Source organism: Triticum dicoccoides, chromosome 3B (assembly GCF_002162155.2).
Source record: "Triticum dicoccoides isolate Atlit2015 ecotype Zavitan chromosome 3B, WEW_v2.0, whole genome shotgun sequence".
NCBI classification, from domain to species: domain Eukaryota; kingdom Viridiplantae; phylum Streptophyta; class Magnoliopsida; order Poales; family Poaceae; genus Triticum; species Triticum dicoccoides.
The window spans coordinates 44,072,953-44,082,910 of NC_041385.1; positions in this window are offsets into that span (position 1 = coordinate 44,072,953).

The following is a 9,958-nucleotide window of genomic DNA, read 5'->3' on the forward strand; positions in this document are numbered from 1 at the left end:
ATCTTGTCACGGTATGTATTCATTTGAAAGTACTATTAAGCATTTTGATCTATCCTTATAGATCTTGATGCTCAATGTTCAAGTAGCTTAATCCAGGTTTTCCATTGAAAAACACTTTTCAAATAACCCTATATGCTTTCTAGAAATTCTACATCATTTCCGATCAACAATATGTCAACAACATATACTCATCGGAAATGCTATAGTGCTCCCACTCACTTCTTTGGAAATACAAGTTTCTCATAAACTTTGTATAAACCTGAAAGGATCGAGATGGACCTAGAGGGGGGGTGGGGTGAATAGGTACAACTACAAATTTTAATTATTACTTAGCAATTTTAGGCAATAGTGTGGAATATGAAAGTGAGCCTAACAATTGCAAGTGAGTACTCGATACTAAGCAAGTAACACAAGCATGCAAGTTAACAAGCACAATATGATATACGTAGGTGCAAAGAGACAAGTAACCACAAGTAGAGAGTTAGGGTTAGGAATAACCGCAACTCCAGGAGACAAGGATGTATCCCAATGTTCACTTCCTCGGAGGGAAGCTAGTCACCGTTAGAGGGGTGGATGTTACCACGAAGGCACACAAACGCCATGAAGGCTCACCCTATTCTCCCTTTGAGATAACACCACGGAGGCGTTTCTCAACCACTAGTGGTAGACCTTGGGGTGGTCTCCAAACCCTCACAAACTTTTCCGAGGGTAATCACAATGTATGATTCCTCTCCGAAAGACTCCTACCGCCTAGGAGTCTCCAACCTCCAAGAGTAACAAGAACGATGGGGAATAGCTCAAAACTTGCTCAAGTCATGAATTCCTTTGGTGCAAAGAAGGGGAAGGAGTGGATCTATCACTTGATTGGAGAACTTCTCTCAAATGCTCCTAGAACACTTGGGAATCTATGATTTGGTGTAGATGAACGAGAGAGAGAGTGAGGAGTGTTCTTGGTAGGCTCAAAGTGAATGGTCAACCTTATCCCGTGGAAAGGAAAGGCATATATATAGTAGGTGAGTAAAAGTGACCGTTTGGGGAACATAAGTGTACAGGATGGGTCGGACGTCCGGAGAACATCGGACGTCCGGAGGCACAAATAGGTCCGAACGTCCGACAGTCATCGGGCGACCGACCGCTGTGAAACTGTGAGCCACAATCCAGTGAACAGGATACGGACGTCCGAGATGGGCCGGACATCCGGAGCACGGATGATCGGAGAGTCTGGACGTCCGTAAAAATGCTTCTGTTGTGAAAGTACCGGACGTCCGGAGAGTTCCGGACATCCGTAAAAATGCTTCTGTAATGGAACACCAGACGACCGGAAGTGGTCGGACGTCCGGGCAACCGAGAGGGACCAGACGTCCGTAGAATACCGGACGTCTGAAGGCAAGGTATAGGAAAAGTGGTTTTGAGAAAGTTTTTCACTAGATCCAACAATCCCCTCTTAATAGCGCGGGATCCCTATACTCAAGAAGAAACCATAAATGAAGTCATCTCTTGTATCTCCATTCTTGAGTTATATGCTTTTTGACCCTAGTCATGATCCATGCACACGGTCTTTGAGACATAAACCTGAGATATACTTGATAAACATGATTAGTCCCTAGCATATGTGTTGTCCTCAACATCAAAATATGATTAAGGGCATGATTGCACTTTCAATCTCCCCCTTTTTGGTAGTTGATGACAACTCATATGCATACTCATAATAGCAAACAAAGGTATTTGTTGTGGAGCTCAAATAACAATAATCAAGAATTAGTAACGAGTGAGCTCCCCCTCAAAGTGATACCATAGATACTAAAAACATGACGAGGGCTCCCCCTCAAAATGATGCCCCCAATATAACCAAATATCATACACATGATAATCAAAAGTTAAACTGCATATAGATTCATCACATATAAATTCACCAAATCTCAGACTCAACATACTCATAACATAGGTTCAGTACAAGCTAAAACACAACCATAACAATAAGTTCGATTACATAATGAGCTAGAAGAACATGCATATAGAGCCTACTCCCCCTTGGCATCAAATATCCAAAAATAGAGAAGAGGGGGGAAACACAAGAGCATCAGAGATCATCCTCATCATCATCATCATGAACACCACTGCCACCAACCTCGTCGAAGAAATCAGCCCACTCAGGACTGGAGGGAAAACCAAAGTCAGAAGGTGGGGTTTCAGGCAGACGCTCATCATCACTCACATCATACGCTCCTGAGTCTCTCAGACAAGCCTTCAGAGCATTCTTGGAAGTAACCATGCGAGTGACAACATCGTGGTGTTGGGAGCAATGGAAGGTGAACATCTTCATCATGGCAGAGTGAGCCTTCCCAAGAAAACGAGCAATGCGCCCAAAAGGTGCAGAACTGGAAGGAGGATGGGCAACATGAGAAGGAACACTAGCGGCGGTGCGACTAGCAGTAGCGGGAGGAGGAGGAACATGATCAGCCGCCATGTGAGCAGAAATGACCCATCGCTCATGTACATGAGTGCGGGCAACGGGAAAGGGAGCAACACTCTCGATAAAAGCCTGAATAAAGGGTGCATGAGGAAAAGCCCTCTTGTGCTGGAAGCTAGCAAGACGGATCTCATGCCATAGAAAGTGTGGAACATTGATCTTCCCTTTAGGAGATGTGAAGAGGCGATGCATGAGATCAATGCAATAGCTGCTGCAGGAGCCCTTGTCACCCATCTTGGGATAGATGGTGCGGATGATACACTAATAAATGATGTTGAATGGAAAGCGCCAAATGGAGACTTGGTTTAGACCCTTTTGTTTTTCAGTGGCAGACAAAGTTGATATAGGTCAAATAAGATCCGCACAGACCGCCAATGCCCTTGGGCCTATGGTTGGGGTCATCCTTGTGGATCTTGAACCCAGTGTCGGGAAATCCAAGGGCAGTCACAAACTGAGCATAAGATGTTGTGTGTGCAGTGTCAGGAGTCAATCATGTGACAGTGTTATCAGGAGCAAAGTAACATGTGGCATAGAATTGATGAATGGCATCGTGATTGAAATCATGTTGAAATGTGAATGGAGCAGCTAGATTGGACGACTCAATGAGCTCAATGGCTCCCGGATATTTCTCCGGATGAGTGCGAATATGCTCAAGATCAATGCAGACATGGAGTGACAAGCCTTTAGGGATGACAATCATGGTGAAGATGTCGGCTTGGACATTTGTGCGAAAACGACTATCCTGAGAATCCCTAACAACAGTAAATTGATCGACATCGTGACGCAATTTAAGATATGAAGTTTTGGGGACCTCGTTGAACCGCTTAACATGATGGCTGAGTGGCAATGGAGGCTCAATTGAGATGTGACGAGCATCACCGTGGGGTTGCACCAGAGGAGGAGGAGGGTGAAAGGTTGGATGACGAGTGCCCGGCTTGGGTGCAGCGACGCAAACACCAACAAACAGGGCCGGATCCACCTCCTCCAGATCATCCTCAAAGTACGACCCCTCTGAGGAGGAATCGCTAGACGAGCTGGGAGAACGAACGGCACGTTTCCGAGGGCGAGCCTGCTCCTAGGAGTCATCGGAGCCACCACGACAAGACGGACGAGCCGGTCCTCCGGCGACTTGCTTGCTAGCTGAGTGCTTGGTCCGAGGCATCATGACCTAGGGGAGAAAGAGGGCACAAATCAACACCCCTCCATAGATCAAGGGTAGATGCATGAAGGGGGGGGGGAGGTTATGCCCTACCTTGAAGGGAGAAACACGGAGGAAACAGACGACCGGACCGAAGATAAGCAACTGGAGAGAGCGAGAGGCCGATGGGCTTGAGAGGAGCCAAGCAGGACGGCAGATCCGCGGCGGAGAGGAGCCCCGGCGAGGGGCACGGCAGCGTGCGGCCGTGGCGAGTGGCCACACGGCAGGAGCAGCGGCGGTGGTGGGGAAATAGTGGAGAGGAGATGGGGAACAGTTGGGAAACCCTACCGCGCACTATATATAGTGGCCGGTGAAAACGACCGTACGACCGGAGCCTATGGACGAACGGAGTTGAATAGGCGTCCGGACGACCGGGGGAGTACGGACGACCGGAGTCGGGGCCAGGAAAAGAATAAAGGATGACAGAGATGATTTTACGGATGACCGACGGCCTCGGATGTCCGGTCAGATTGTACCAGAAAGTTTATTACGGACGTCCGAAGTATTACGGACATCCGACGTTTTGGCGTCTAGGTCAACTAAGGAAAATAGAGAGGATTTCACGGACGTTCGGATAGGCCGGACGACCGGGCGATGGTAATCAGAGAAGAATTTACAGACGTCCGGATTCCTACGAACGACCGGCATTGAAAAACCACACGGACGTCCGGAACCTACGGACGTCCGACGACAGAACAGTGACTGGAGGCAAGGTGTAAGTGCTGATCATGATGAGGAGAAGACAATTATCGTCCATAGTAAAAAATTATTTATCTAGTAACCAATACCCTACCCCAATCAATCATAGCCATATACTACAAGTGGTGACTAATGCCACCATGTATGAGCAGACATGACATGACACGGAAAAAATTGAACTTTGAGTGCATAGTCACTACTCCATCATGTTAAAGCACCATAGTTCTAGAATCATGGTCACTTTGAGAGTGTTGGTTCTTTTTATGCATTAATTAGGGTGAGAATATTCATGAATTGAATGCCTCCCCCTAAGTATATGCCTACATCATGACAAGACATTAGATTCATGCATGAATGGGTACTAGATTTCACATAATATTGTCAAGCTCCAAGATACCAAGTTTACGCCTAAGTCGACAAAACCTTGCTTCATCTAAAGGTTTGGTGAAGATATCTGCTAGTTGAAAATCTGTGCCAATGTGATCAATGTGAATATCTCCCTTTTCAACATGATCTCTCAAGAAATGATACCTAATATCAATGTGTTTGGTGCGGAGATGATGTTTGGGGTTCTCAGCAATATTGATGGCACTTTCATTATCACACAGAAGAGGCACATTTCTATAGGTGATACCATAATCCTTCAAAGTTTTCCTCATCCATAAAAACTGAGTTGCACAACTAGCGGCAGCAATGTATTCAGCTTCTGTAGTAGAGAGAGCAATACAATTTTGTTTCTTAGAGGACCAAGTTACCAGGATCGTCCAAGAAACTGACATGCACCGGATGTGGACTTACGATCCACTTTGTCTCCAGCCCAATCCGCATCCGTGTACCCAATGAGACCAAACTTAGCATCCTTGGGGTACTAGAGGCCCAACTTTAGGGTGTGAACAAGGTATCTAAGAATATGCTTAACCGCCTTATGATGACTTTCCATAGGGAAAGCTTGAAATCTAGCACACATGCATACACTGAACAAGATGTCTGGTCTAGATGCACAAAGATAAAGCAATGAACCAATCATAGAGCAATAAGTAGAAGGGTCAAAAGGAGTACCATTTGTGTCTTCAGTGAGAGCAATTTTGGTTGGCATGGGTGTCTTGCATGGACTAGCATCAGACATACCAAACTTTTCTAGAATATCCTTGAGGTACTTTGCTTGAGATAAGAAAATTCCTTCTTGAAATTGTTGAATTTGAAATCCAAGAAAGAACTTCAAATCCGTATTGAGTGACATTTCAAAATTCTTGGTCACTGAAGCCGCAAACTTCTTGCACAAATGAATGTTAGGAGAACCAAAAATGATGTCATCTACATAGATTTGGCATAGGATCAAATCACCTTTGTCCCTCTTAGTAAAAAGAGTGGGATCGATCACCCCTCTCACAAAACCATCATCGAGCAAAAACTTCTTCAAATGATCATACCAAGCACGAGGTGCTTGTTTGAGGCCATACAAAGCCTTTTGAAGTTTATACACATAGTCTTTGTGAAAGGGATCAATGAACCCGGGTGGTTGTGACACATATACTTCTTCTTGTAGAGGACCGTTAAGGAAAGCACTCTTCACATCCATTTGATGTAATGTAAAACCATTGAAAGCGGCATAAGCAAGTAAGATGCGAATGGATTCAAGACGGGCAACGGGGGCAAAGGTCTCACCAAAGTCCAAACCTTCAACTTGTGAGTACCCTTGTGCCACTAACCTTGCCTTGTTGCGGATGATTACACCATTTTCATCTTGCTTGTTCTTGAAAATCCATTTTGTTCCAATGACATTGTGCTCGGTACATGGCCTCTTGACTAATGACCACACTTGGTTGCGTTCAAAGCTATTCAACTCTTCTTGCATAGCAACTAGCCAATCGTTGTCCATCAATGCATCTTGTACCTTGAGGGGCTCAATACTAGACACAAACGAGAAGTGAGCACAAATGTTTGTCAAATGTTTACGAGTGACTCGACCTTCCGAGATGCCGGTGAGGATTTTGTCAACATCAAAATGACCAGCCACTCGAGGCATGATGGAGTAAGGATTTCACGAGGTTCAACTTCATGTCCATCATCCACATCTTCTACATATGGATCATTAATGTGTGGAGGAAGATCTTCTTGTTCATATTACATTTGTTGAGGTTCATCATCAATTATTGGACTTTCTTGTTCTTGCACTTGGTGATGATCTTGTTCTTGATGATCATCATTAAGAGGAACTTGATCATCTTCAACAACTTGGGCTAAGGGTATAGGTTGAACACCAGGAGCTTGTGGTGGTATGGGTATTGAAGTGGTTTGATGATGTGTGAGACTTCCATCTTCTTCTTCATCATCATGAGGTTCTTGTTCCATAGGAAGAAGTGCACCAACACCCATGGTCAAAATTTCTTGAGAAGAATCTTCTTCACCTACATCACTTAGATCAACTTGCTCCCCATGGGAGCCATTAAATTCATCAAACACCACATCACAAGTTTCTACAACACATCCATTGGATTTGTTGTAGACTCTATAGGCGTGAGAGTTTGATCCATAGCCAACAAATATACCCTCAATTGTTTTGGATTGAAATTTTCCTAACCGTTCTCTTTTGTTGAGGATGAAACATTTGCACCCAAATACACGAAAGTACTTGACATTTGTCTTGTTTCCAGTTAGAAGCTCATATGGAGTCTTTTCCAATATAGTGCGGGGGAAGAGCCGGTTTGATGCATGGCATGCGGTGTTGACAGCTTCGGCCCAAAAACTATGTGGTGACTTGTATTCATCCAACATGGACCTTGCCATCTCTACAAGTGTACGGTTCTTCCATTCGGCTACACCATTTTGCTGAGGAGTGTATGGAGCTGAATATTGATGTTCAATCCCTTCATCACTAAGAAATTCTTCCAAGGTATAGTTCTTGAACTCAGAGCCATTGTCACTTCTTATTGCCTGGATTTCTTTGTCAAACTTGCGTTGGGCTTGCTTGGCAAAATCAATGAAGGTGATCTTTGTTTCGTCCTTGGACTTGAGGAAGAACACCCATGTATATCTTGAGTAATCATCAACAATGACAAGCCCATACTTTTTCCCACCAAGACTATCCCATGAAGGAGGCCCAAACAGATCCACATGAAGGAGCTCCAGGGGCCTTGAAGTAGATACTATGTTCTTGGGTGGGTGCTTTGATTGATGTTGCTTCCCGGCTATGCATGCACTACACAAACGATCTTTCTCAAAAGAGACATTTGTTAGTCCAAGGATGTGATTCCCTTTTAAGAGATCTTGAAGATTTCTCATGCCGACATGGGCTAGCCGGCGATGCCATAGCCACCCCTTGTCAGCCTTGGCCATTAGACAAGTTGCATGGAATGTGCTCTCTTTCGAGAAATCAACCGTGTAAAGGTTGCCATCCAACTCTCCAACAAAGGCCACTTCGAGAGTATCTCTCTTAAAGACTTTCACATCGGTTAGTCCAAAGAGTGTATCATAACCAACAGAAGCCAATTGGGGAACGGAAAGCAAGTGGTATTTAAGGGATTGGACAAGCATGACATTTGCAAGAGACATGTCATTAGTGATTCCTACCTTGCCTAACCCGAGTACCTGTCCTTTTGAACCTCCACCAAACATAATCCTCATGAATGGTTGAATAGCTTCCATGAAATCGTAGAGCAATTTGCTATCTCCGGTCATATGATTTGTACATCCACTATCAATCACCCATTTCACTCCACCGGAGAAGTTAACCTACACACAATTAAGACTTGGTTAGAGGCACCCATTTTGCAATGGGACCTCTCAAATTAGTCACGAGGGTCTTGGGGACCCAAATAGCATAGAACCGGAATGCATTTCGAGGACCAACAAATTTTGCAAAGACTTCTCCATCCTTAGTCTTACGAAGTACATAGGATGGAGGCATGAACTCTTTAGGCTTGTTGAGAGTGGGCATGCCCCTTGTGGCCTTCCCACTCACAACCTTACCTTTCTCCTTGTGCCCTTCTCTCACAAATGTTTCTCTTAGAGGAGTTGTGCACTTTTGGGAGGAGGTCTTCTTCTTGCTTGTGCTTGGGTCAAACCCAAGTCCCTCTTTAGCAAACACTTTATTGTGTTGGCTTAATATCTCATCAAGATTCTTTTGCCCTTGAGCACATGTCATGAGACCTTTCTCGATTTGAGCCTTGAGAAAACGATTTTCCTCAAGAATAGATGCTATATCACTACTAGAATTAGTAGTACAAGCATCAACATTGATAATTGGAGAAGAGTAAGCCTTGGCTAGAGTTTCAAGATAAGTACGTTTGAGTGTCTCAAAACTCTTTGTAAGAGCGGTGAGCTCTCCTTCCTTAGTCTTGAGAGACACGGATAGAAGCTCACAATCCTTAGATAGAGAGGCATGAGACTTTACAAGCTTACTTTTATCATTCATGAACTCTTCACAAGAGTCAATAGCATTTTTCAAGGAGGCAAGATCATTAGTGTGAACATCAATATTTTCACCAATTTTTAAGCATAATTATCATTTCGTGCTTCCTCATATTGGACTTTCCGCTCAAGGATTTCACATTTTTCCTTTTCCTCAGTGATGAGGGTTTCGAGTTACTTAATGGTGATGGTGTGCTTACTCACCATCTCCATAAGCATACAAAACATAGTGAGCTTCTTTCCTTTGAGGAAGCACATGAACTTATTAAGTTTAGAAATCATAGGATCATCTAGATCATCATCCTCATAACTATCCTCTGCATCAAGATACTCATCACTAGAAGTAGAAGGAGTGAAAAGAGGAGGATTTGATCGTGGAGTTACCTTGACCTTGTCAGAAGAGCTTTGGTCCTCTCCATCTTCAACCATGGCCTTTGCCATTAGGCACTTGTGAGCGTTGCCATTGTAATCTTTCATGTAGTTGTAGGTGACCACGTCACCACTCTTGTTTACTAACCTCAAGGTGTTTTGAGAGTCTTGAGAAACTCCGCAACACCACTAACATCATCCGGATCGAATTCTTCTTGAGCAACCATTGCTTTTCCATCTTTCTTCTTGAGCTTGGAGTTCAAAGGATTTGGCAACTTCTTCTTGGGAAAGATCTTGGTAAACCTTGGTTTATCTTCTCTCTTCTCATAAGGGCGCTCGTTGGAGAAGTGGTTGGTTTCTTCACAGTTGTAGCATTTTCTTACTTTCTTCTTTGGAAATCTTCCCTTGAATTTTCCTGCGGTAAACTTCTTGACAAAGAGAGCCATGTCTTCATATGAAGGGCCCTCGTCGGATTCAATCTCATCACCATCTTCATCATCATCATCATCATCATCTTCTTCTTCACTTTGCTCATCTTCACATACATGCTTGGCCTTCAATGCAATATTGATCTTTGATGATGGGGAACCATGCATGGCAAGATGTTTTGTGGCATTAGCCTTTGACTCCTCAAATAGTTGAAAGGTGGATATGATGTCATCTGTAGTCATTTCCTTGAAGGTATGGTGTTGTCTTATGTCCCACACCATTTGATGGTGATATGGGGCAAGAGCATGAAGCAACTTATCCACAAGAAAGCGCTTGGTCATGTTGAATCCATCTTGTGTTTTGTCACACTCACATGACTCAAT